The following is a 26,767-nucleotide window of genomic DNA, read 5'->3' as shown; positions in this document are numbered from 1 at the left end:
TTTTGCAGCTAAATGAATCAACACAGAATCATAACAGCATCATATTACTCACTTCCTAGACTAAAGAGATTGACTTTTTCCAGTTAGTTATTAGTTAATACAAGGGGGAAAAAAAAAGCAACAGATGAATAAGTGTATGAAAAATAAGTGATTTATAGCTTACTAATGCGCAGCACATAGAAAGAGAATTTAGTATATTAACTTTATAGGAGTAAAAAGTGACTAGTACCACTATACAAGATTAATTTCCAAAGCTCATTCGAGTGATCTTTTGTAGTGAGCTCCTAAACTAAGAAATGATGTTCAGACTGCAGAAAGGGAGAGAGAAATGAGACTCACTGCTGAGCATTTTTATTATATACAAACACGCACTGATAATACGAAGCTCTATTCCATAAGCCAAGTTTAAGTGTAATTTTCAAAATGATTTTATGATTTAAGCTCAGAAAGCTTCCTCTCCTAGACACACAACTCTGGAAGGCCAAATTTGGTTCACTGTAGTTACTCCACATCCCTTCACTTGAGGACCTGATTGCTAGGCTTCTAAAAAAGAAAGAAAGATCGAAAATCTGCAGCAATATTTCTGTGAATTCTCTGATAAGCTACACAGAGGTTTAAGCCCTTAGAGCTGACTGACAAGATGACATTGTACGGACTACCTGAAATTATACAATCCAATTTTGCTGATGTGCAAAACTTTTTAGAGAGAAGATAAAAAAAAATCCATTGGCGTGATCCTCATGGCTTCTGACCTTTATAAATACCGACATACAGGAGAAAAAAACACAGCACTATGTGCCACTGCCAAGAGCAGGATGCCCGTCCTAGAAGCGTAAGCTGCTACAGGTGAATTAAAAGCTCAACATTAAGTCGTAATCTTCACATTAGCAAATTATTCACCTTGTAAGCATCGCTAGCAGGAGTAGGTACAAGGGAATCTTGACCTGATGGTCACCGGGCTTCCTCCCGCAAAGCTTCATCAGCAAGACTGTCGGCCAGAGCAACGTCTGCTAAAACCCACTGCGTTTACAACACCTGAATCCATCCTGAAGGGGTTACTACCTTATTTTGATGTCTTACTACCCTTCCGCCTCACAGCTCCAAGACCTATGCACCCACTCCCACAATCATTTGTTTTCCAAACTATCAATCTGAAGATAGTTCACTTAATCTCCAAACTAGCTATTTATACTGCTAGTTATTACCTTCCTGACCCCCATAAGAACTTGTAGCTCTTGGATAAGTTTCCCACTGACCCAAGAATCTAAACAGCATTTTTTTTTTTTAAGAGAAACTGCAGAGATTTATAGGACCGTGACTTAGTCATTTCCAAATATTTCATCCATTTTCTAATTTCAAACACATGGAAAATATTCTTGCCACTCACAGCACCATGAGGTTTAAGGTGACCAGATTTCATCATGAAAAATAAATACATTGCGCAGAAGAAACAAGCTTCACTAATAATATATGATACCACAAAATCTATTAAAAAAAAAAAAAACTCAAGGACTACGCTACGAGGTTTCCAAAATTTACACATATATATTAAAAGTCAGAAATTAACCTTCAAATCCATTTACAACTTACAAAATGGCAATCCTTGAGAAGGTTCCGAATAATTTTACTCCCCCAAAGGCCTCTGCTATTTCTCTCCACTAAGTCAAGACAATCATTAAGCTTATTTACCTAACATATGCAGTATGAAACAAACCAGCTCCCTTCTAAACAAGTATTCCAAAAGCATTTTCACATAAGAAAAATTAGAAACACATTTAAACACTACTTTTGCACTAACACAATTCATTTGTTTGTTTTTATACTTATTTTAAAATCAATTGATTGAAATGACCCTAAAGTATTACCACATTACAATATCTGACAAGTTTTTGTCTGGCAATAAGTCTCCAAAGGCACATCTCTTAGCACCAAGCCTAATGCTAAAAACATACAAGCAAACAAGCCGCTCTCATGAAGAAGTCCATTTACTTTCCATATAGCCTTTCTTGACAAAAAGGGCAGCTCCACAGATATTGCTACCGAAGCCTCTTCCTAAAGTATGTAAGCAACACATACCTTTTCAAAGCACATGCAAATGCAAAGCAAACTGTTGAGAACAATCTACCTTCACTGCCCATTAGCCTGTAGAACAGCAAGATATAATCTACATATTTAATCAGACACAAGCAGGGTGGGAAGAGGCAGGAGAAGTTGCTTTATTTTGTTCCTACAATCATTTGCACTCAGAATTTAGAATTCTGAGGATAATTTTCACATGTACTTGTCTGTAAATCTATGGGTTACCTTCATGATGTAAAAAATGATAATGGAGCACACAACATTTTACACCACAGATGTTCCACAGATGTCCAGAAATGTTTCAGGTCACTAAATATAGAAAGTATAAATTAGGTAGATGGATACCAAATGACCCCAGTTCTACTATCCTAGTACTATCAATCTTTCTATCAAGTACAGAATTATATCCTCAGCATTTTACATCTTACATTTGCATCATTAAACCAAATCCAGAACCTCTGTCTACAGCAGACATTTCCACTGTGAGCCAACAAAATGAAGCCACAACTACTGTGAAAAACAGCTATTCCAAAATTCCTATCAAGACTAAAAGAGAAATATTGGAATATATTTCTTCCCTCCTTTCCACTATAGCAAAGATGTTCAAGAGAGGTTACACAAATCATAGTGCTTGGTTCCCCTGTATTATTAGGAAATACTGAGTTAGATGTAGCATGAAAAGTTTCAGCTTATCTTGTCTTCTAAAGAGTTAAATTCAGTGCAAATCATTATGAAAAAAATAGGCATATATACCCTTCCTTCCCAAAATTGCCTTTGAATAGGAAAAACTTGTTGCATGTCAGGTTCTTTTAGAAAGAAACTCAGAAGTGAGTCAGGTCACAATTTCCCAAGAGTTTAATATCAAGTTGTGTAAATTTGGTACGAAGGTTGCACAGTTGCTAATTTCCTCCCCTGACAGGGCTCCCACTCAGGATTTCAGGACTCTGGTGTTTTTCCTCTTCCTTCTTTCCTTTCTACAGGTTACAGCTCTGATCAATAATGTGTAAAGCTGTATAAGGAATACATACCTCTTCACACACCAGCAACACAATTGCCAGCTGGAAAAAAAGTGAAAAACAAATTTCTGGATTTGTTCTTGACAACCAGAAACACCATACAGTCACCTTATTTCCAAATTTAAACACAATACACAAACATAATATGGAATTGCAATTTTTAGGCTTCTGTTAACTTATATATCATCATGACCAAACTAACATGGCTTTAATTCGCATTTCCAATCACAAAGACTTCCAGGACATAAGTGAGTGCACCTCAGAAGAGCATCCAGTAAGTCTGAACATGCCTCCACTGCACATTTCTCTTTGCTTGTTCTTCTAATAATTTTTAATGTTCTTTCATTATTTCTTAGTTCAGCTTTACCCTTACTTTTCTTGAGCAACAAAATGTCCCACAGCATGACAGAGATGTCATTGCAGCAATGCAATACCTAGTTCAACAAAACAGAAGCATGTAGGCACTGCCTAGTAATTGAAGAGGTAGGCTGTGTGAGAGGTAGTAAGGTTTACTAATGTCTCTATATAAGCACGCAGTCCTTTCTGCACACACAGATAAAGTAAAATCTGTCAGAATAAATAATCTTGCTTAACGAAAAAAAAAAAAAAAAAAAGGAGGAATGAAGCAACATCCGATGCAGAGAAAAATCAAGACAAGGAGTGAAAAGGCTAAAGGGAAAGCAGAAAAGTTTAGGCAGTCTCAAAGGAGGATATGGATCAAGATGCATTTCTTGAATCAGGCAAGGAGGTGCAGAAAAGAAAGGCAAGGGTAGACAGATCAAGAAAACACACTGCTAGATATCCAACTTGCGAAGCCAAAGACAGAAAAACCCACCTTGTGTTCCTATAAAACAAAAACAAAAGGCAGTGGGGAGTTGCATCAAATGCAACCTTACAAGAACGAACACAGACAACCCTCGGAACTCAGGAATGTCTTTGGCCAATTCAGAGACCCTGCTGATCTTAGGAGGAAAATTCTTTTGGATATCCAATTTGCTAAGAGCTCTGCATAGCCACTAAAATATTATCTGAAACTCATTTAGTAACTGGAAACACTGTGATCTGAACGATCGCCACCAAGAACATCCTGGTGCAGTTTGCGAGTCCATTTCAGAGATGATATAATGTACAAAGTAACCTCAAAAATCGCAGGAGAAGTTTCTAACACAAAATTCTCTCACTTAGAACTTAGTACCTCAGATCTTGTAACTTCACACTGACCTGTTAGAGATGAGCAGAATTTTTTTTACTTGCAATAATGCTTGCGTACCAAGTTTTCACTTCACTCTTGGACATGACCTGAAAAAATCACTAACATTAACAGTGCCTCCAAATTCTAGCTGGAGTGGCTTCCTGAAGCAACTTACTAATTTTACTTCTTCCATCTTGTTACTTGTGCAAGGGCTCAGCTGATCAAAGCAATGCAGTTTGCCACTTCAGCTTATAAATAAAGATAACAGTCGCATTGATTTGTCTTGCAAGCAGGCTGGAGTTTCGGAATGTCCAAATATATCACAAGAGCACGGCTTAAATGCTGAAGTGCCTCCTCCTTATCTGTCTTCACACAAATGTTTTATTCAGGAGTGACTGGCATTATAGCTAGCAGAGAGTTAAAATGCTTCATAATAACAGAGAGTCCTGCATTCTGAAAAAGTTTATTCTCAGCAGCATTGAGATTATTCACATTCATTTCCTGCAAAAATCGCTACTCTGGGAAAGCTGACCACTTTTAAACTTATTTTTTAAAAAGTGTGCAAGTTCTGCATTTGACAATATTCTAACTGCATGTCTGCATTAAGCTCACCCATACATCTGCTAGTGATGTAACCTCCTAGTATGGTCTAGTGCTGTAACACTGTTAGCAACAAACAGTATGACTCCAAAATATTCCATCGTGGGCACCTAAATATTGACAAAAACGCACCCACGCATCTCCAGAAGTGGCAGGAAAACAAGGGGAACTTCCTCATGAAAGCTTGGAAAGGTATCCATATGTTATTTTTCTTGCTCAACTCAAGTATCTTAACTGTAACAGACACAAACTCAACCTTCACATGGCACAGAATTGACATCTTGTAAAACATTTGTTCCACATACAATTCAGCAAGTTTATCAGTTCTGTCCTACAACAGTTGCAACAGGCGCATTTGGTACAAAGTGAAATGGGTTAGCTTAACTTTGTAAAGGTTGAAGTCACAAAAATCCAAAACAGACACATTTAAATCTTAACAAAACAGGAACTATTTCCTACAATCCTTACCCTTAATTTCCCTCACCTGAATTCAGTCCTCCAAACTACAGATAAAATTCCCATAGACGACAGTCTTTGCTATTACAGGAGAAAAGGAGCATGTAAAATTACATGTGAAATTAAGTTTAAATTACAGAGCAAAGCAAGATGAACTTAGGTCAGAACAGGAGCCACAATTTTAAATTCTATCAGTGTTAAGACACTGCCTGACGTTAAACACACCAAACACAAAAAGTCAAGTTAGGTCAGCTGCAAAAAAAACACAAACAAGAAATTTCTGAGCTCAGCTGTGGCTGAAACTGTATTCCTAACGACCCAATTTCTTTTATCTTCCTGTTTTACATTTAAATGAAATCCTCACATTAACTTTCGTCTACTTTGTACATGAACAAGTCACATTCACCTGGGTCCCAGGAACAAAATCACCAGCAGCCTCCCAGGGAAAGGGGAGAAAAAAAGTCTCTCAAAAACCAGGACAGTATCAGAGCAGAGAGTGCCCACACTAACTGCAAAGTTATTAGCAAACATGATCCTCACCTTCCTATGTGTGAACGAAAAATTTCAGCTACTCATTCACAGTAGCATCAAGTTTTTGGCGTGCAGCAACACTGACTAGAGCAAATCAAATGAAACTAAGGATAATGGATATCTTCTTGAGTACTTCTAGTAAAAAAACACAAGCCAAGGGTACTAAACTATGGCTGTCATTTCTTCTGCATGAGTATGAAGACATTAGAAAGAAAGTGTATGATTGTTTAGTCTTAGTATTGATTTAAAACATCTCAAACCTGCTAAAGTGATCAGTAATAGTAAACAGACTGACTCCAAAAACAGGGGAAAAAAGGGGGGGGCGGAAATGAGATGAGATTAATTCTTTTCTGAAAGAAGCACTGCATCAAAATTGTGCTGTTTATTCAAGGTAGGACAACCTCCAGAACAAAACACCAAGGGATCTCAAACTCAACACTAATTGCCCTGTGACTCTGTGCCACAGTTCTCTGAAGTGAAAAATTAAATTAATATTTTCTCATCTTTACAATATCCTTCACTCATCTTTTTTTTTTTTTTTAATTCTTGGATGAAGAGTGACTTTAGAACTGTTAAATAGAGTGAAATATTAGGTTTCTTAAAAAAAGACATTTTATTTTGACTAATATCATATATATGATAGCAAGTCAATGATGTGAAGAAGTTCGTAATTGTAACATCAGGTGTTTTATGGATAAAAAGAAAACAACCAGAAAATAAACCAAGACACAGACCTTTTCCTAAAATAGTATTTTTCCCCACCGACAGCATTACAAGTATTGATTAGACCATATATAACTATTCCTGCTGGATATAATACAAAGAATGTTTAAAATGTAACCGTCTCAGTAATTATGTTAAAGTAAGCCTACAAGCTACAACACTATGCATCAGCTCCAAAAAAAAATCTTACTACAATAAGATACGGTGTCCTTTAGTCATGTCTATAGGAGGTCCAAAATACATTTTGGGCCAGCCTACAGCCATCGGCAGCCAACTAGTAGTAGTTCTTTCACTAAAAGGCCAACATCTCTTACAATAAAATAGCAAGTTACTTGAAGAAGAATCCAAAAGCAGTTGAGATCAAGACCTCTGTAAGATTTTCCAACGATTCATTTTTCTTGATCTTTGCCATCTCACTTCTTAAAGGAGGACTTCAGTAAGAAGAGGAACTGGTCTCCACAACAAAATTAAGAAACAGTTTAATTTTGCGCTATATATAGGCTATAACTTTTAACTAGGCCTCTAAATGTTGGTTCCAACCACCAGTTGCTTACCTTGAGAATATCTCAAAATTAAGCGGCACATATGAGCCTGTCCCTTTCAAGACAGACCGGGTTAGTACACTACCAACAGAAGCATCACTACAACACAAAACAGCACCACTAATCTAACAAATTACAATTCCAACTGATTTTGCCTTCAGCAAGTTAGAAAATCCTGGCCAAAGAGTGTAGTACAAATAACATAGGTATCCATCTGTAATCCACAGACAACGCCTCACTAGGACAATGTGCTCACATCACATTCCCAGTGTGTATTGTTGATGGTGACAGTGGTACGACTACAGGAGAGAAGCCGCTTCATCCACCAGAAAAAATAAAGAAAGAATTAAGCAAACAGTCTCAGTGCCAAAAAAGAAGACTCCAGGTATATCGGATTCACCTCTCCACTGACATCCAGGATGTGACTCATCATTAAGATGGGCCTCAGTGAAGTATGAAGTTAGTTTTGTGTGGCTACACAAAAGCAGACACCGCTTGAGAAATATAATCCATGAACAGCAGCATTCAGAAATGCTGGCACCTAAACTAATAGACGACACTTAAGCTCAATATCTGATAAAACAACTTTTTCAAACCCAATGTTATTATACTCATAACAACATAGCTAGGATATAAGAAAGACTTTAAGCTAATAATGAGAGCAGGCTAAAAATCAAAAAAGGCACCCTCAAATCAGTTTCCAAAGAAGGGTGTGCACTGAGCAATTGAGCTTAAATTAGTTTAAATGATAAATTAAAGGGATTCAATTTTCTCATGCTGGCAGACTAGGTAACAGCGTGAAGCAATAAGGCAGGTTTAAATCAGTGTAGAAAGGATAAAGTGCAGATTTAATTAAATGGTTTGTTGAAGTAGTGACACACATGTGCCTTAGGTGCCTGAACTAAAAAACTGCTCTCCATGTGACCCTTTGATAGAAAGGGACTCCTCCAGAGGAGTGATTCTGACTAGAAACCTGGTTCAGCAGCTCCAAGTTGTCCTCCAGTTACTTTCTCAGTGAGGAACAAACAGACCCTACTGTGAATAAGCTGTTAACATTGGACTCTTTGGGAGTATAAATTACTACAAAAAGCGAATGTACTCCCCACATTGCCACGGGACAACCATGTACAGTGTTAAAATGGGATCTCAGATACATCATGGTGATATAAAAGGCCGTGTTAAGAACTAAAGCAATTAAGAAACATTTAAAACAGGAAGTTGGGCAATCTAATACTGAGAAACAGGAGAAATCACAAAGCAGAGGGAAAGACTATTTCCCAGTAAAATCACCAGCAGAGACACAAGCCAAGCACCAGTGCAACACAGACACCCAGCCATGAATCCTCAACACTGCAGCAGGTCACTGATGGTGTTTCCTAAGGAAAATACATGCATCATGCTCCTAGTGAGGCCGCTTCCCTGAAAAGAAACCACCCCAAACAGCCTTGTTCTTGTCTGAAAAGGATTCACAGAACAGTTCTATAAACAGTATGTGGCACTAATGTAAGTTTACAGTTTCTTCTTCCCATTCCCCTCAATCCCACCAGGAGGTTTTCCCAGAGAGTTGAGTTTTCCAGACTAGCATTACGGTATCCGTGTGTATTGCTGCAGAAAGTGAGCAGAGCACACCAGTCCATAGGGGCAAATATACTGGGGGAAAGGTCTGAGGACGAAGTCAGTAATACAGAAAATAAGGTAAAACAGGCTAAATTCTGGTGCGCCCTCCTGGTGCCACCTAGCAAACATTGGGTTCCTTTCTCCTCAAAGCCCCAGCTGTAGGACTTAAACACAAAGTTGGGGGGAGGAAGGCACCAGAGCCCACCAAGGATCCTGTCACAAGATGGCAAGGATGGCTTTCATAGCAGGGAAATAAGACCAGGACAGTCAAGGCAAGGCTAAGAGCCCTGTGGAGGAAGGAAAAGGGGAGAAGGAGGTAACCAGGCCCTGCAATGATGAAGGGTTGTGACTTGGAGAGGGAAAACAAGGACGAGATGGGGGGGATCCCAGCAGAGACAGGCAAAATTTGTTAGTCACTCGTCCTCCGCTTGCCCCTCTTAGACCTGCCGGGCTAATCATTTCTTGCCCACACGGAGACAATAAACACATAAACAAACATGGGAATAAAGCCCGCAGGAGAGCAAGGAAGCACACAAGGCGGCAGCGGGCCGGGCCGGGTGCCGAGGGCAGCCGAGGAGACGCGGCGCTAGGAGCGACGCGTTGCGGAGCCGCTCGCAGGCCGCGGCGGCGCCGGGATGGCGACATCGTGCCGGGCTCCGCCGCCTCCGCCGGAGAAGAAAGGCCAGCGGCCCGGGCCACTCCCGCCGCGGCAAGACCCGGCGCCGGGCCCCGCCGCGGCCTCCCCCCTGCCCTACCCCGCGCTGCCCCGCGCGGCGCGGCCCGGCACGGCCTGGCTGCGCCACAGCGCCGCGGCCTCCTCGCACTCACCAGCATCGCGCGTCCCGCAGAGTCAGGCCGCGTCCGCCCGCCCCTTCCGCCTCCGCCGGGCCCGGATCCGCCGCTGCCGCCGCCACCTCCCCCGGCGCGGCCCCGAGCGCCGCCCCTCGGCCTGGCGCCCCGGCCCTGCCGCGCCGAGGCGGCCGCGGCTCAAGAGGCGCCGCCGGGGAGGGCGGAGGTGCGGGCGCCCGCGCCTGCCGGGAGCGCTTGGGCCCGAAGCGGCCGCGAGGGGCCTGGCTGCCGCCCCGTAGCCCCCGGGCGCGGGCCGGGTGGGCTCCCCATGGAGTCGTTTGCGCTCAGGGACGCGGCCTGCGCAGGCGAAGAGGCTGCACGGAGGGAAGCTAGGCCGCAGCCACCGTGCTGCTGTCCCGACAGCTAAATGTGTTTACAAATCCGTCTGCTATTGCGAATCTCTTTTAAAATAAAATAAAAAGAATTGTTGCAAAGGCAAAATCGGGGCAGGAGTTGAAGGAAAGGAAGTTTTGTCATGCGGTCATGAGGGATTACGTGAAGCTACCCAAAACCCATCAAGTTACCTGAAGTCATGTATGTGCAAATTTGTATTAAAATACCCAGTGCAGCGAATTTAAAGATAGATGGCCTGGCACGTTTGTGTTGTGTCTATGTTGGCAGCGGGGCAGTTAGCACCTCTGTGTACCAGTGCGAAATAGTGCAAAATCACACCAAGGTTAATGTGAACTCTGGGAATGCAGCATTTCAGAGTTGACCACCTTACCTGTGGAATCACATCCGTGGGACTGTGCTGCAAAAAGGAAGGGTGGGATTTAAGTATCCGCACAGAGATACTTTTGAGTGTTTTGTTGTGCCAAGGTGTTTGGTACTGCCCCATCACAACCCATGCAGGGAGGAAGCCAGATTCTGACCCCGGTTATATGAGAAGATATTTGGAGCAATTCAAAGGAAGCCATTAGTGTTTTTTTTTTTTTTTTTTTTTTTTTTTTTCCCTCCTCCGTTTACATTTAAATAAAGAGTATTGGAATCCAGTCAGTAAGTACAATAGCTTGAAAGGAAGGAATCTTGGGAAACAATAGACAGAAACTAGGGAAATTCCCTTTGCTCTGCAAAATGCCTCACTTGCATCCAGACTCTACCAGCTGCACCCTGTTTTCTGAAATTGGCCTTTTTCAAAATTAATGACCCTTAGTCACCTGAGTGCTTGTAAAATTATTTCCTTGTGCAATAACGCCTTACTTCAGCACAACCCACTACTGCAGACAATAGCAAATTCATTGACGCAGATCTTCTAATGAAACAGTCCTGGTTTAACACATAAGAAGCACTGTTTTAAGGAGCGGGTTTAATACAGGCTGTGAACACCATCAGTTGGATGGTATCACAACACTTACATTAATTTTCCTCCTGTACTTTGCAAACACCATTCCTAGACATGACTGAAATTTTTGGCTCATGGGTTAGATTAGTGCATAGCAGTGTACATTATGCTGTATACCACCTCATCAGTAGGGTCATTTCTGCATGAAATGTTAAGGACCAGTAAAGGACAGGTGAAGGAACCAAATGCAAAGAAGCAAAGACTGATCATTAGAAAAAAAAAGGACTGCTCTTTTTGCTTTTTTGTTGTTGTTGTTTGTTTTTTCTCAGTCTTGGAAACTAGTTTTTTAAATTGTATTTCACAGGAATTGTATCTATAGAGTCATCTCTATAGAGATAAAGTCATCATTGCTTTAAAAACCTAAAACAAGGGAAAGATAAGAACATAGATGAGCAAGGAAAGACAGAAATGACAGTGAGGAAGATATGGGGAGGAAGAAGGTCTGAACTAGCACCATCACCTCTGCCATCCTGCACTAAATAGAGCGTTTTTCCTCTGGGTTCAGCTTTTAGAAGCTTGAGAGAGGAGAGGTTCTCTCTTGAAGATTCTCAGCCTTAAGATTGAGGGTTGCTTTTAGGGCTGTATTGCGATTTGTGAACTGCATGCACCTTAAAGAGGCAAAGCATCATTGCTTAATTTTAATAATGATGGTAACAGCTTGGTTGGCGTTAAGAAACGGCAGTCCATGAAAAAATTCTTCACTGCAAGGATTACACATCATGTGTACCATGATTCATTCATATGTCCAGTGAAAGAGTTCCAGTTTCAGGGTTTCAGCGGCCACAAACAGAAAAGGGAATTGGATGCCAAAACAAATATCACCAAATTTTTCATAGCAGGATGACTAATGTGTTGTAAACTGTCCTGTGAAATTTGTGTACTTTGTATGGAAGGAGAGAAGCTTCCTCTGGAGACTGAGGCAGACAAAATTTCAAGGACAAGCTTCATGCAGGAAATCCACCCAATCTAAGCTTACAGTGCTGCTGAGCAAAGTTGCTGAAAGCAACTTCCAAGTCTCACACTTGTTGCGTCAGCAGTGAATCAGCGCCCACTAAGCAAGAAAATTATCATTGTAATGTTTGCTGCCAATGCTGGTGGGAAGCTCCGCTTGGAATGGGCTAGTATGGACCAAGAGGAAAAGCCTGAGTCATTCAAGGACACAGAGGTGCAACTCCTCTGCTGCTTATTACTGCTGCTCAGGAGGTGGTATGAATGAGCAGGGATATACAAAACTATTGAATGTGGTCAAATATACTACATTACAATGTCCTTTGTAAACTATAGCCAGATCTTGAACATCACAGGTGTTTTTCTGATTAAGATCCTCACCCAAGGGGGGGGGGGAAAAAGGCAAAACAAAAACAAAACAAAAGTCCCCAAACCTTCAGCTTGGAAATAGTCTTAATGGTTTGGAAAAACTGGATGAAGAAACTCTACATGATGCCGAAGTTGTTACTGCTTTCCCTAGGGAATCTAGTATGAGAGGGCTGCTAATAGCAGAAACATCTCTGCTAAGCTGGTATCTATCACAGAAGTTAGCCTAGATATAGAGATTTGAGAGTGTGTTTTCAATCAGTGAAAAGTTAGTGTGAAAAGATAGTGTATTTTGAAGATCAGAAGATATCTTCTGAAGGTCTCCCCGGAAAACCTCTTGCAGAACCAATCTAGATAACAGAAATCCTGCACAACTTCTATTAAAGTATGTGTAATGCTTATCAGTACGCTTTCCACTAACTGGTATATTTGGTGAGTTATAGAAGATTTTTAAGAGCTACTTTACAAAAAATGACCTACTAAATATTTTCAATCACCAGTGGTTTTAAAGAGTGTCTGTTCATTTGTCTTTTCTTACAGATATGACAGTATTCATTAGTATTATTCTCTTCTCAATTACTTAGCTCCATGCTTGTATTTGTGAGGAGGCGTTTGGAAAGGTAATCAATGAAGGGAGCCTGCTCTTTACTTTCTGCCAAGAAAATTCTTCAGAAGCTGTGGGCACTAAGGAAAGCAATGTTAATATGATTTGCTGGGGGAAATAGTATGAGAGAGCTGCAAAAAATATATTAATGGATAGTTTAGCCTTCATAATACATCTAGATACAAAAAGCCACTGGATACGTACAGCTTTAAATAAAAATCTCATGTTTTGAATGGTCTGGGAAGGCAGGTAAAGGCAAATTTAATTTTTCAAATGGGATTACCAAATTTTAAAAGAGATCTTCAGGATATACAGACTGTGTGAGATGGGGAAGGAAAGCAACTGGAAAGCTACAAGTATGAAGTCCCTCGAGCCCAGACTCAGCATTGAAGGGCACAGGCTTCGCTGTGCACACGGATTTCTCATGTGTGGCCAGATCATTCCTGCCACACTTGTCAGCACTAGTGGGATAAGAGCTGCGACTCTCCTGCCTAGCCTGGTAAATCTCCCAGAAAACAAGAAAAAAGTTTACACACATATTTCCTAAAAGAGTTTTTATTTTCTGATTTTTTTCAAGCAAGCAGTTGTATATAAAGCCTGTTAAAGCTGTTGTGTTCCATGCTGTGAAGATGGACCTACTAGCAGATGCTTTTAGACCTATGGGTTTTCGTCAAATTTGCTGCAGGTGTGTTATGATCCATTCTTTCTTTCTTTGTGAAAAGAAACTCGCAAGCCCCAAGACTGAGGTTGTCATACGTATGACCATGAGACCTTCTCAGTTACGTACCTGAAATATTCAGACCTGGAGGTAAAGAATTTTCATGTTCCCCAAGCAGGGAAAGGAGCAAAGAAAGGTGTTTTGTTCTGAACCCCATTTTATACATGTAATTCCGACATGTCCTGGAGAGCCCAGCTCAACTTCTTGCTGTCTTTCATCCTTGAAAAAGATGGACCCAGGGCTCCTCAGAAGTTTAGTAGACTCAATAGAGCCAAGCGCTGTTAGACTTAGAATCATAGAATCATAGAATCATTATGGTTGGAAAAGACCTTTGAGATCGAGTCCAACCGTAAGCCCCTCAACATGCTGCCTGCTAAACCACGTCCCTAAGTAAGTGCCTTGTCTACATATTTCTTCAACACTGCCAGGGATGGTGACTCCACCACTTCCCTGGACAGCCTGTTCCAGTGCTTGACTACTCTTTCCGTGTAGAAGTTCTTCCTAATATCTAACCTGAACCTCTCCTGACGCAACTTGAGGCCATTTCTTCTTGTCTTATCAATAGTTATTCTAGAGAAGAGACTGACCGTTGTGTCACTAAAACCTCCTTTCAGGTAGTTGTAGAGAGCGATGAGGTCTCCCCTGGGTCTCCTCCACACAAAATAGCCCCAGCTCCCTCAGCCGCTCCTCGTAAGGTCTGTGCTCCAGCCCCTTCACCAGCTTCACTGCCCTTCTCTGGACACACTCCAGCACCTCAGTGTCTCTCTTGTAGTGAGAGGCCCAAAACTGCACACACCATTCGAGGTGCAGTCTCACCAGTGCCAAGTACAGGGAGTGATCACTCCCCTGGTCCTGCTGGCTACACTGTTCTTGGTACCAGCCAGGAGGTTGTTGGCCTTCTTGGCCACCTGGGCACACTGCTGGCTCATGTTCAGCCAGCTGTCGACCGGCACCGCCAGATCCTTCTCTGCCGCGCAGCTCTCCAGCCGCTCTGCCGCAAGCCTGTAGCCCTGCATGGAGTGGTTGTGACCGAAGTGCAGGACCTGGCACTTGGCCTTGTAGAACCTCATACGGTTGGTCTCAGCCCATCGATCCAGCCTGTCCAGATCCCAGTGTAGAGCTTTCCTACCCTCAAGCAGATCAACTCTTCTTCCCAGCTTGGCGTCATCTGCAAATTTGCTGAGGGTGCCCTCAATCCTCTCATCCAGATCATCGATAGAGATATATTAAAGAGGACCAGCCCCAACACTGACCCCTGAGGAACACCAGAAACCTCTTTCAGACTTTCTCTCTCTCTTTTTTTTTTTAATCTGAATGCCAAAATTTCACAAATTTTATATTTACTATGTATGGCTACAGCTGAGAATGCCAAAATTTCACAGTGGAAAATCTTACATTATATAGTTGTTGCTGCCAGAATCCATAGGCTGCGCTTTTTTTTTTTTTGTATCATGAAGCAGGTTGTATGTGAAATATGGTGGGATTAGAATGAAGTACCTACTTCTATGCTCAGCAGCTCTCACTCACATAAAAATATACTCCAAATCATAACTGAAAATGTCTGAGTGAAAGTAATGATATTCATCAAATTGTGATCAGTGAAACTTTTGGGGCAGTTGTTCGATATTTGTTAGGTGAATGCCTGAATAAAGATTTTCTTGCCAGCAGTCACAGCAACATATGTTTGAAATCCGTCTGGCAACCTGACAAAGATGCACAGAGTATTTCTTTCACATTTACACAGCAGTTGAGGACCCATTAATACACTGTGTTCATTTTTTTTTTCATAGCCCAAGTACTGTATACCTAGTCATATGTCTTCAAGTCCCGAAGCAGACACTATATCCAGATATCTGGAATCAGTTCAGGGGCCAACAGTTTTCTGTCTTTCTGCGTATGAAGAGCTTGTACTAGAAGAGTTTTGTGTATGTGTTTATTTGTATATTAAACATTCTTGGAAGATTAATCAGAATCACTGGTGTTTCTGTGAACATTTTAACCATAGGATGTAGCTAAGTAGATTTAAAATGTTTTTCTTTTTTTTTTTTTCCCCCCAAAATCCAAGAGATTTGTCTAGGGTTTCCTTTGTGTCTGGTGTCATCAAATTTACCATCAGAAGCCAATGAAAACTATTTTCTGTAGTCTGAAGAAAAGGGACAAACTTTTGCTCACCATCTACCCAAACTCCTTGCTCACAAGTCTCATTACCTCTAGAGCCTACCAGTATTTTGTACTTGGATGTGGCATTAAAAATCCAAGGAAGAGCATTTGAATCACCTTGTTCTGATGATGTTCTTAGTAGTCATCTTCTTTTGCGGAAGGTCTGGGTAGATAGCTGGTTTCAGAAATTGTTACAGGTCACGTCAGATGGAAATTGCTGCAGTCTCTTCTAACTGAAACAACTTTTTCTGGCCTTTTTCTCTTTCCTTCTTCTGTCCCCCTTCCCCTTCTAAATCTTCAGTTCGTCTAAGACAAAGCATTTCGTTCAACCTGAAAGGAAGTGGCTTCAGCTTCACAGGCTGAAGGAAAGGGAAGACCAGAAGCTGGGTTTTGATTTCTTTTTTAAATAGTGACTTGAGTTAGAGCTTTGTCCCAGGTCTTTTCTCTGCAGCAGAGATCTATAAATCCACCTTACTGACCAGGAGAGTGTCCTTCCCATCCAGCATTAGGCTTCATTTATACAAGTGTGGATCTTTCCCAGGCCCACCACCCATTCTACTTTATAGAAGTGGGAACGAGTGGGAGATATTCTCCTACTGTTACACCATTCAGTGGGCAGTGGGACCTCCTGCTCACGAACTTGCTAGTAGATTGAGATGACTAAGTTGAGATGACAGTTATCCTTTTTTTTTTGAACAAATATATTTTTGCCAAAAAATGTAGCCCAGTTAGATTGAGGATTGGCTTGGGTACTTTGAGAAAGCAGTATTATGAAGGCTTACGTCAGGAACACATACCAACCATAACCGTTATTATTCATCTTCAGTATCTCTAAAGAAACACAGAAAACCCTCCTCTTGAGTCCTTCTATGTCTGATGCCAGACAGTAAATCTCAAAGAAAAGCAAAATATCACTAAAGTGGTATGAGCTACTCTAGTGACATTTTGCTGGTTTTAAAAAGAAAATCTAATCTGCCAATTATTGCTCAGTTTGATGCTGTGGACTTAAGAAAGCAATACAGTCACTGCTAGTAGCATCTAGCTGTTCCGGTACTATACTATATAATTCTATTAATTCTCATATTTAGAAAGGATTTCTTGACTGTTTTGAATATCCCTCATGCTTTCATATCCATTTTCCACAATGTTTCCATGAGTGTTTTGCCAAACTCATAAAAGATGGCTCCTCATTGTAAGGTTTCATCCCTGCTTTTGGGTTGAGCATTGTTTGCTCCCTGAAACTCCAACAACGTCTGTTGGTTGAACTAGTGTTTTCGCCCTAACTGTCCTTTCCTGGGGGTTACAAGCTGAGATGCACGAATAAGGCAGAGCGTTCAGAAAGGGATAAATGCTTAGGTGCAACATTTGAACATACTGGGAAAAGGCTATAAATTTCTGGAACTTTTCTGCTGAATCAAAAATTTGAGTTTCATGACTGTCGATCATTGCTGATAAGTCAGCCTTTGCCTTAGTCACTAACATACTGTTTGTATAAACTAAGTGAAATGAGAGATCACCTTTGCTTCTGAATTCAGAGATGCCTGAAAAATCTATCTGTGATAAGAGTGATTGCAGACAAGCCCCTTGGAAGAAGGACAACACCAGACCAATATAATAAAAAATAGTCTAAAGGTGGTTACACAAATATGGAAATCTTTGGTTAAGCTGTTTCTGCTCCTTTTCTAGGCAGCCATGGGTCAGTGTGGATATTGTGCAGCCCTCTTGCTGGCTGAATCACTGAGAATGGCACAGGGGAGGTAGGCTTCTTAACGCTTTCAATTTTGCTCTCCTCTACCAGGTGTTTGCCACCCAAAATACTACTTCACAGGTTTGCAGCAGAGTGAATTTGGCATTGTAATGTATATCTTGACCACTCCAGAAAGCAACCTGTCAGTGGACTTTTAATTCTGGCTGCAGGAGACAAGTGTAAATTTGGTTCTCATTTTGTCAGCTGGCTGTCTCTTTGTCTGAGAGCTGCAGGCAGGTTCACTCTGATATTTTATTCTTTATGTAAAAATGGGACCAGGTTAGCCAGAATAACCATGACTACTTGAGGGACTGTCACAAAAAAAAATAGTTAATTCATTTTGGATCGCAGGTTTATATATTTTCCCCTAAAGAAAGCCTGGCCTTTTTTAGGGGAGGTGCTCACAGCTTCTCTGTGCCATTGATTAATTTCTTGCCTGCTCAGAAACCAGAAAAGGCAATACTTAATGATGGTCTGAACAGTGTATGAACGATATAGTAGCAAAGGCTGGAAAACTGTAAGCTAAATTTGAAACGGATTATGACTTCAATAAAATATGAATTCAATACTTTAATCTACAGTACTTGGTCTCTAGATTTATATGACATGGTACAGCTAATATCTTGAGTTAATTTGCTATTTTAAATAAAAGTTTATAAGCATCTTAAAATACAGTTTGAGTGATTTCTGTCTAGATCGGATGGATAGGTTTTAAGTAATGAGATACCTGCCAGAATGCCTTATTGTTCCCAGTACAGAAGTCTGAGAAAACCTAATGAATTTCAATAGCTAGGAGGCCCATTCTGTTGATTAACAACTATGGTCACATCATCATGAGGAAAGAGTGGTAGACCTACACTTGGCAGAGCAAGTAATAAGTCTTACCCTAATTCCCTGGTGTTTTTTCCCCAATGAAGTACTAAATGCAGATAGCAATAAAGGTGTCTTTTTTTTTTCTTAAAAAGGAAGCTAATTTACAAGTCAATTATAAAGAAATTGCTGTTGTTAAAATAATCTAAGTACATTTTGTTGTTTGTAACTGGTGTTTTTAGTTATTTGAAATTATAGTTTGCTTTTTTTGATGAGTAATTTGCAGTGGATCTCCCACACAGTATTGCAAATTAGCCTGGTTTTCTGGATAACAAATACTTTTATCTATGTACTAAACAAAGGACTGCATACAATGAAAATATAGGAATATTAATATGGGAAAAAACAGCATTCAAAAGAGCCACTATAATAACTATGCCAAATGCTAATTATAAAAACAATGCATCCAGTCCCTGAAATTTGTCATTGAAATTGGGATGGCACTAAAATAGAATAAATGTGGGACCATTTAGAGTGCCATATATCTAAAGACATTACCAAACCACAGCTTCCCCCCTTTGCAAACCAACACACAAGAGTACCCTATAAAGCTGCAATTGCATTTTATTTGCTCTGTTTGCCATGTTTCAAATGTGAAATAGATGTGTTTGATTTCTGAACGTAAGGTATTTTCACTTACCATTACGATACCTATATGAACTATATAAACTATATGAACTCCAATTATGCAATATGGAAAGACAACAAAGCAAAAGATTTGTCTAGAGTTGTAAGTGGTGTTTGGGCCCATTTGGGGAGGAGCAAATCCAGATTTATGTATCATATCCAGATTACCTTCTATGCTTCTGTATGCACCCATATGCACCATGCCAATTAATTCTCAGTCCCTGTTAGTTTTATTTTTTCATGTGAAGAAATAAATGGTGTAAAGTTTGGTTCTTTGACATCACCTTGGCTGTATGCTCCATAAGGATTACTTATATTTAATATCATGGCAATTTTGTTAAATAAGGATATCAGACCGATGGCTGAAAACTACACTACCGCCCCTCTCCACCATTTAAGGCTATCTGTCAAGATCATGCTATGCCACTAGGGAAAATAATGTTAAATAATACAAGTGATTCCCAAGGCAACTAATCCCTAAGGCACAACATAAGAAAACATTTGAAAATAATTCTGATAACATAAAGGCCAGTAAATCTCAAAGATGTGTTGAACACACTCACAGTACGTTAGGAATGGTTAGTTCGGTACAACCTGCAAAGATGTGTTGAACACACTCACAGTACGTTAGGAATGGTTAGTTCGGTACAATCTGTAAAACAGCAGGCTGCATATGGACCAGGTACAAAACAGTATCTTTATTTTCATCTGACTCTTACCACTAAATATGATGTTGATTATTTCTGAGGTTTCTTCACTATGTAGCCTGACATCCTAAAACCAGGACTAGCTATTACTGGGTTGATCTAGCCAATGCTTGGTGGACTTTGAGCTCCAAATGGCTTCATGTCTGGCCTTGCAGTGTGCAATAAAGCACTAGAAATAAAGCAGATGAAGCCCATGTCTAATGGATTGTCTAAACTGGAAGACTTATATCACAGTAGAAAATATAAGTGCATAGAATACTAAGTACAGCTTAGTTTTTAGGGTGGACAGAGTTTAGGCATTGCATAACATGTAACATACCCCGCCTGCTCAAGGTCTGACAGGAACCAGTGCATCACTGCGGACACCCTACCCCAAAAGAGGTGCCCCAGACACAGGCTGGTTGGCTTGCACAAACAGGCTTTTCTAGGATGCTAAATCCTGCAGCTTTTTTGGCATAAATGTTAAAAGCTGCGTGTTTTATTTAAAACATCCTGAACATTGTCACTTAATGCTGAAAGTCCAATTGAAATTTCTTTTCAGCAATGTAAGACTTCTATTCTTCGCTTAAGAGTACATGCTGCTTCAGAAATTTCCAGATAATTAAGTCATTGAACTACTACTGTCAAAATAAGCAGAGTACACAGAGATCTTTCTTGATTCTGTTATGAACCTACTTTCTTGTGCCTTATTTTCCTGAGCTATATCAATACACTTTTACGAGTTACAAAATGAAATACCTCAATACAAACCTAACATTGTAGGGAAGAACTAAGAGTCAATATTTGTTAAACTAATCTCTAATGAGCCAGAAATGTTAATTTGCTCTTTAAGTGACTCCACTGCAGCCATAAAGGTCTTCATCAATTCAAATCTGTAATTTGCTGCACAAATCTAGGTTTACTCCTGATGAAATAAACAGTAAAAATATCCTGACCTCCACCATAATACTTTGTATATCAGTTTTTAAAGTGTTTTCAAAGCAATACTCACTTTCCTTATAGAGGATGTGTAAAGTCAAATGATTCCAATATTGTAATAACCTCTAAAATTTTATTGATGTAAGGAGCTCTATAAAAAAAATTATTATTATTGGTACTGTAGCTGTCCCTCCTAACATCATTACTTCTCTAGGCTTTGAGTATTTAATAAAAAGTAGGAGTTAAAGGCCCCTACAGATATTCCTCTATTAAATTTAAAAAGCCCTTTTTTACCAAGCAGTACAAATGAACTGCATTGGAGATGCTTTTACTCTACCACTTCGCACCAGGCGAGGTGGACCAACAGGTATGAATCTTTCAGAAGCAGGATCCTATCAAGTCTACTGCAGGGTTTTGAAATGTCCTGCTATTGGTCTGGAAACCTGTTATACATCATGGCACAACTTTTTAGAAATGTGCTCCGCATTCGTATTTGTGCTGCTAAACCATAAATAGACTGAATTTTAGAAGTGCTGAGTAAACGTTCTTTTCAGTGAGAGCTGTACCTATTCAGCGCTGAAAGTGTTGTAATTGATGTGTGTTGTACAGTGTTTATGGCCTCAAGTTTGAAAAGCTGAGACTTTGAAAAAAAAAAAGCACAGATGCTCTGTGAAGCAAGACAGTTCTTCTGTCACTTTATAGTGAACATATCCTTTAGATGTGGGAAGTTCATTATAGCTAGCTGCCTTTCTCTTTGGCTCTGAGTGTCGCTAATGGAAAACACAAACTTTTGCGAAGCAAATTTTTAAAGCAGCACATGACTGATTTTAAAGACTCTTTGAACTTGTAGCTTTGTTTATCAGATAAAGCTGATCAGTAAATTAATCAAAAGGAGAGTGCCCATAGCATGTACAGTTTATACTATGAAGTATAAAATACCAAAAGTATTGTCTCTAGAAGAATTGTCTGTAGCAGAAAGCAATCACCTAGTCAGCTCAAAGCAACCAACATGTCAAAATGCACCAACAACAGGGGAAAAAATTAATAAGTGGGCCAGCTATTTTTTTCTGTTTTATAAGATTATCTCAAGATAGTTTCCTTTCAGAGGTATTCACAATACACCTATATTGTAGGGAAGGACTGTTTCCATAAATGAAACTGAGGCCTGGAAAGACAAAGCATCCTATTTTTTTATCTAAGGAGGAGGACAAACACACAGAGAGATTTTTTTCCAGAGTACAAGGATTCTTGCTTTATACAGTAGTGAAGTACATATATGCTGTTAAGAATACCACCCAAATTTGAAATTGCAAGTTTCAATAGGTAAATTATTTTCTAAAATCCTAGACTCATTCACTCTCAAAAGTAGTGGAGCAAGAAATGGGGCTCCCATTTCCTAATCTGAAGCCAGCAGGCTGGATCATGTTTCCTTTTATTCCTCACCTGAATGATTTAACTATTAACTTGTTCCTTGCCTTACCAATTTATTTATTTATTTATTTATTTATTTTAAGTTGTTGTATGGTAAACTCTTTTGATTAAAAGCCCTTTGGGACAGAACTATGTATTTTTAAAGCAATTGCCTTCTACACCTTATTTGTCCCTGGTTGAGACTGATCATTTCTAGGCCTGTAGAGAAATAAGAAATGATCACAGTACCACCTCAGAGAAGTTTTGAGGAAGGATAGCCTCCCAGCTGCACAGGACAAGCTTTTCCTTATTTTTTTTTCCTTCCTTAAAGGAAGTCTGAGAAGGAGTGCATTACATTAATCAGCAAGCTCTGTGCTAGCAGCTGGAAACGGCACAGAGAACTGCCTGAGCCTTCGGCTGCTCTCTGCTGGACAGACACAAGCAGAGAGCTTTTACCTAAAATCACAGGCCTCTTAATACCAAATATAACAAGCGTATCTGCTCTCCATCCTTATTGCTATATTAAATAAATGGAGGAGTGAGAATTTTTTTATGAAATACAAGATGATGAAAAATTAGGATCTTACATTGAGACATATCTTTTTTTCTTCTTTTCCTCCTTTTCTTTTCCTCCTCCTCCATTTTCTTTTCTTTTTTTTTTTTTTTTTTAGTAAATCCTTTCATTCCCTCCAGTGCCTTTTTACAGCTTTCTTTAAGGACAAAGGACATTCCCCACCATTGCCAGACATTTGTCATTGCTTTGGGGGATGTTTTTCATTCACGCATTTTTCCTCTTTCCCATTTTCTTTCTCTTACTGATTTTGGTATTATTATTTCACACTTTTACTTGCATGTATTTCTCTTCTCCAGTTATCAGTGTTTTTCTTTTTACAGCTTCTTATCTCATCAAACTTCCTTTTCCTCTATGCTTTCCTTCTCTGCAATATCCCATGATGTTTGCCATTGAGAATCCTGAATGATAGCATATAAAACATGACAGTGAAGGTTCAGGTTAACTTCAAACATTTCAAACTTCATAACTTAAAAGACAATGCTTGGGAGACACATAGAAAGATGTCATTAGTGTGAAGACTGAAGTCAAGGTATATTTTCAGTTGATTAATTATTTGATTTCGCAGAGCCTCCAATGGAAGATAAGCATTATGCAGAATATAGTGAACATGCTTAGTGATGCCTTTGGTCAATCAGGTTGTTATCCACAGCTGCATTTTACAGTTATGGTGGTACAACACACACAAAAGAAGTATTTTCTTGAATTCAAAATTGGTATTCACTTAGAAGTTATAGATGTAAATATGAAATCTATGTCTGCAATATGAAATTATCTTACAGAAAATATCACCCAAAGAAACAGAGAACAATGTTTTCAAAGTTGGCTTTCCAACTCTAATCACCAATATCTCAGTTTAATAACCACCTGCAAAATCAGGCTAGTTACAGAGAAACCCACAAACAGACCAACTTTAGTTGCGTAGCTAAAGATAGGAAATCATTTTGAAATGTTAGTCTAAAATACTGTCACATGCCAGGTCTGGGAGAGTATTCAGTCAAATCTGAGCTTTCCAGCCATCAGCTTAGTTGTTGGATAGTCTTAGGCTTTAAATTTCATCTAATTCAGTATCAGTTCATACAGCTTCACAAAATTTACACACTCAGGCAAATAATTTTGAAGCTGCATGTCAAAAGTTTCATATGCTGTTTCCATTGTAAATGGAAATTTCAACTCACATTACTGCATTACTACGAAAATATAATTAAAAAACCTAAAGTAACTAAAGAGAAACCAATAAGGACATGGCCAGGCTGCTTTCATCTGAAAGCAGATAACATCTGTGCATGCATAACAACCTCTTCTGACAGTGCGGATGTAGCCCAATAACTCATTCAAACTCCTTTCTAAATGGCAAAAATATTTTGAAAACATTATATCTATGAGTGCAGGAATCAAGGTCCTGCGAAGTAGGGTGAGTTTCTCAAGGTGTAAGCAAAAGTAGATGCTGGATATTGTCACTGTCCTGCTGTACCATGTGCTGCTGGATAAGTATCTAATAATGCTGAATGGCAATAGCAAAAAAGAGAGGGACGGAGGACCCAGGAGGCAGGGGATGTGCTGAGGGCACACCCCTCACCTTGGGTGGTGACACCAGGGAGAAGCGGTGTCACCACGCAATGACGAGCGAGGCCCTTGTGAAGCAGATCTGGGGAGCAAGCAGGTGAGAGGCCAGGAAGGTTGGTCTGTTTTTCCCAGAAGGGAAGTGTAGGAACAAGAATGCCTGGAATGTTTTCCCTGCTCAGCAATACAGCCTATGGATAACCCGGAGCAGAGCTCCCCTGGACCTCCCAGCCTTATCCTGGGGCTGGAAGTGTGTCCTGCTGCCCAGTGGCCTCGGGCATATCCCAGACTGGAATATCCCTCACAGGAAGCAACCCATAGACTTCAGCCTTGCTGGGCTCCATACTCTTCTGTCTATAAAATCAGTGGTTGAGACAGTAAGTGTCTTACTTCCAGATGTGCTCCTGCTTTTTCAGGTAGATATCCTTTTAGTTCACATCTGTTTACAATGTTTAAACCATTAAATAAATGCCAGGTTAAATAAGCAACTTCAGCTATTGTTTTCACACACACACATATATATTATAAATATGCCTATAAATATATATAAATTAATTAATGAAATCATAAGCAGAATAAATTCCAATGTTTATCCCATTTAAATGATTTGAAATACATATCTAGCAAATTATATAGCTTATCCATCCAGACTAGCACTCACATCAAGTAAGTCCAGTCCTTGATGTGCTGAATACAACAGAAGGTGCTAAAGCAAATGAACATACTCCAATTTCTTTAAGTACAAACCAAGCTTTTGTTGGTCATACTGTGCATGTCGGAGCCTTCAAGCCTCTGAGTTTCCTTCCAGATACCCTAGATTTTTACATTCTAGACCAAAACACATTTTATTTGCCCTCAGGAACAGAAAGCAAAATGCTGGCTTTAATTTTTACATTTGCTCTTTCCCAGAATCACTGCTCCTTACATTTATGTAAAATCACTGCCTACACAGTTGTTAATTTAAAAAAAAAAAAGAAAAAAAAAGCTATAAAAAGGCAAAACCATTAAATTTATTGATTTACCATTAGTGAAATAGCTATTCTGAAACCTAAAATTTTGGTACCTTTTAAAACAAATACAGCATTGTCATTCTTGGTATCATTATGTTAAAGATGTTCACACATCCTGAAGACCATTAGCCTCTGACTTATCTTGAAGCACAGGAAGCTAGTCTGTGGTGCATACCAGGCAACAGCATTTTTCTTAGTTTGTCTCGCTTTCCAGACACTAATGTAGTTAGGCAAGCAGCTGGAAATGTTCTGGTGAAAATAATAGACTAAAAGTCTTCCTGTTGGCATGGAGATAGGAGAAAATCAGATTCACTTAAAAAAAAAAAAACTGTCAAAAAGTGTGTCTTGTTAAAAAATCATGACGCTGTGCTCCATTAAAGCAGCACAGTTTGGGGAGGGATCATTTCAAGTCTCCATACTTCACTTTTGCGGTCATTTTCTTGTGGCGATAATCTAAAATACAAACACTTTTCAGCTGGGGAATGTGATGCATGCTGCGGGCTTCAGGTGAACATGTAAAATTGAAAAATAAAAGCAGTCATCAATAGCACTGCTGACACAAGAATTGCCTCTTAAGGTGCTGCATGATATGGAAACAATGCTTTTTAGATATATTAAAGAGTCACTGATAGGACATCTGTCACCTGTTCCAGGCACTGGACAGGACCCTGGTATACAACACACACATGGACAAATGCACCTGCACAGATGTGTACATGTGTGTGCTTATAGGTGACAAAAACGCTCGAGGCACCATTCACTCCCTCCCTCATTAAAGAAGTCTTCCTTAAATCAACCTTCAGTAAGTACTGAGTAAAATTACTTTTCTTCTTTTTTCATATTTTTTATTAGAGGGGGATATCCTGGAGGTATGTTATTAAATTTCTTCTTTCTGGAATAAAAGAAATAATGAAATCTTTCCTCTCCTTTGCTTAAGTCACCGGTCTGGCAAAAGCCAGATAATCCCTGCCAGCAAAGGCTTCCCTCTGCACCTCCTGAAAGTGCTCTGCTGCCCAAAGATTTGCAAATTGCAGCAGTGCCAGGTGTTTGCAGCTCGCCGTATGGCAAAACAGAGAAGCTCTTGGGTTTTCTCTCCCTTTTGTGGCATCACTGACACCAGCTGGGGGCTTTGCAACTCTCGTGTTTGCATATTAAAAAAAAAAAAAAAAAAGAGCTTGGTCTGTTTTTGGTTACTACTGTCATTTGGAAGAAGTAAAGTTTTTTTTTTTTCTCCCCCGCTAAATCCTAAGCATCAAGTTTCTCTGGGAGGGAGAGAGGCACAGGCTTGTGTGAGATACTGAAACTTCAGAGGCAGGAAATTTTGCCAAAGTCTCTCACTTGCATTGGCAACTCATTACCTAAATATATATATATATTGCAGGGATTCTACGTTAAGGCAGCAGCTGGAAGGCAGTTCTACTTGGATGTCAGGAAATGTATCAGCTGTGGTTGCTGCAGCGCTGTGCGAGGCTCCCCATCTAGTGGCACTTTGTGTTCAACACTCATGTAGTACCCAACAGCAGCGTTTCACAGCCCTCCTTGAGAGGAAGAGGAGGACAAGGAGGAAGAGGGTTGCTGAGTCCTGGAGTCTTCGGCAGGGA

General features: G+C 40.0%; 1 protein-coding gene across 1 annotated transcript in view; it reads right to left on the bottom strand.

Moving 5' to 3' along the window:
* LOC148595116 (cullin-1) overlaps positions 1-9,693 on the bottom strand; it is a 44,094-nt gene extending 34,401 nt beyond the window's left edge. The window contains exon 1 of the mRNA XM_088522389.1: positions 9,585-9,693. The gene's annotated coding sequence lies outside the window, so the exon portion shown is untranslated. The remainder of the gene's footprint in view (positions 1-9,584) is intronic.
* Between the last annotated feature and the right edge of the window lie 17,074 nt (positions 9,694-26,767).

The sequence above is a fragment of the Tinamus guttatus genome, unplaced genomic scaffold (assembly GCF_059628265.1).
Source record: "Tinamus guttatus ecotype Peru unplaced genomic scaffold, ASM5962826v1 Tinamus_guttatus_pri_ptg000151l, whole genome shotgun sequence".
Taxonomy (NCBI): Eukaryota; Metazoa; Chordata; class Aves; order Tinamiformes; family Tinamidae; genus Tinamus; species Tinamus guttatus.
The sequence above is the reverse complement of the archived record's forward strand: the minus strand, read 5'-3'. Positions and strand labels throughout refer to the sequence as shown.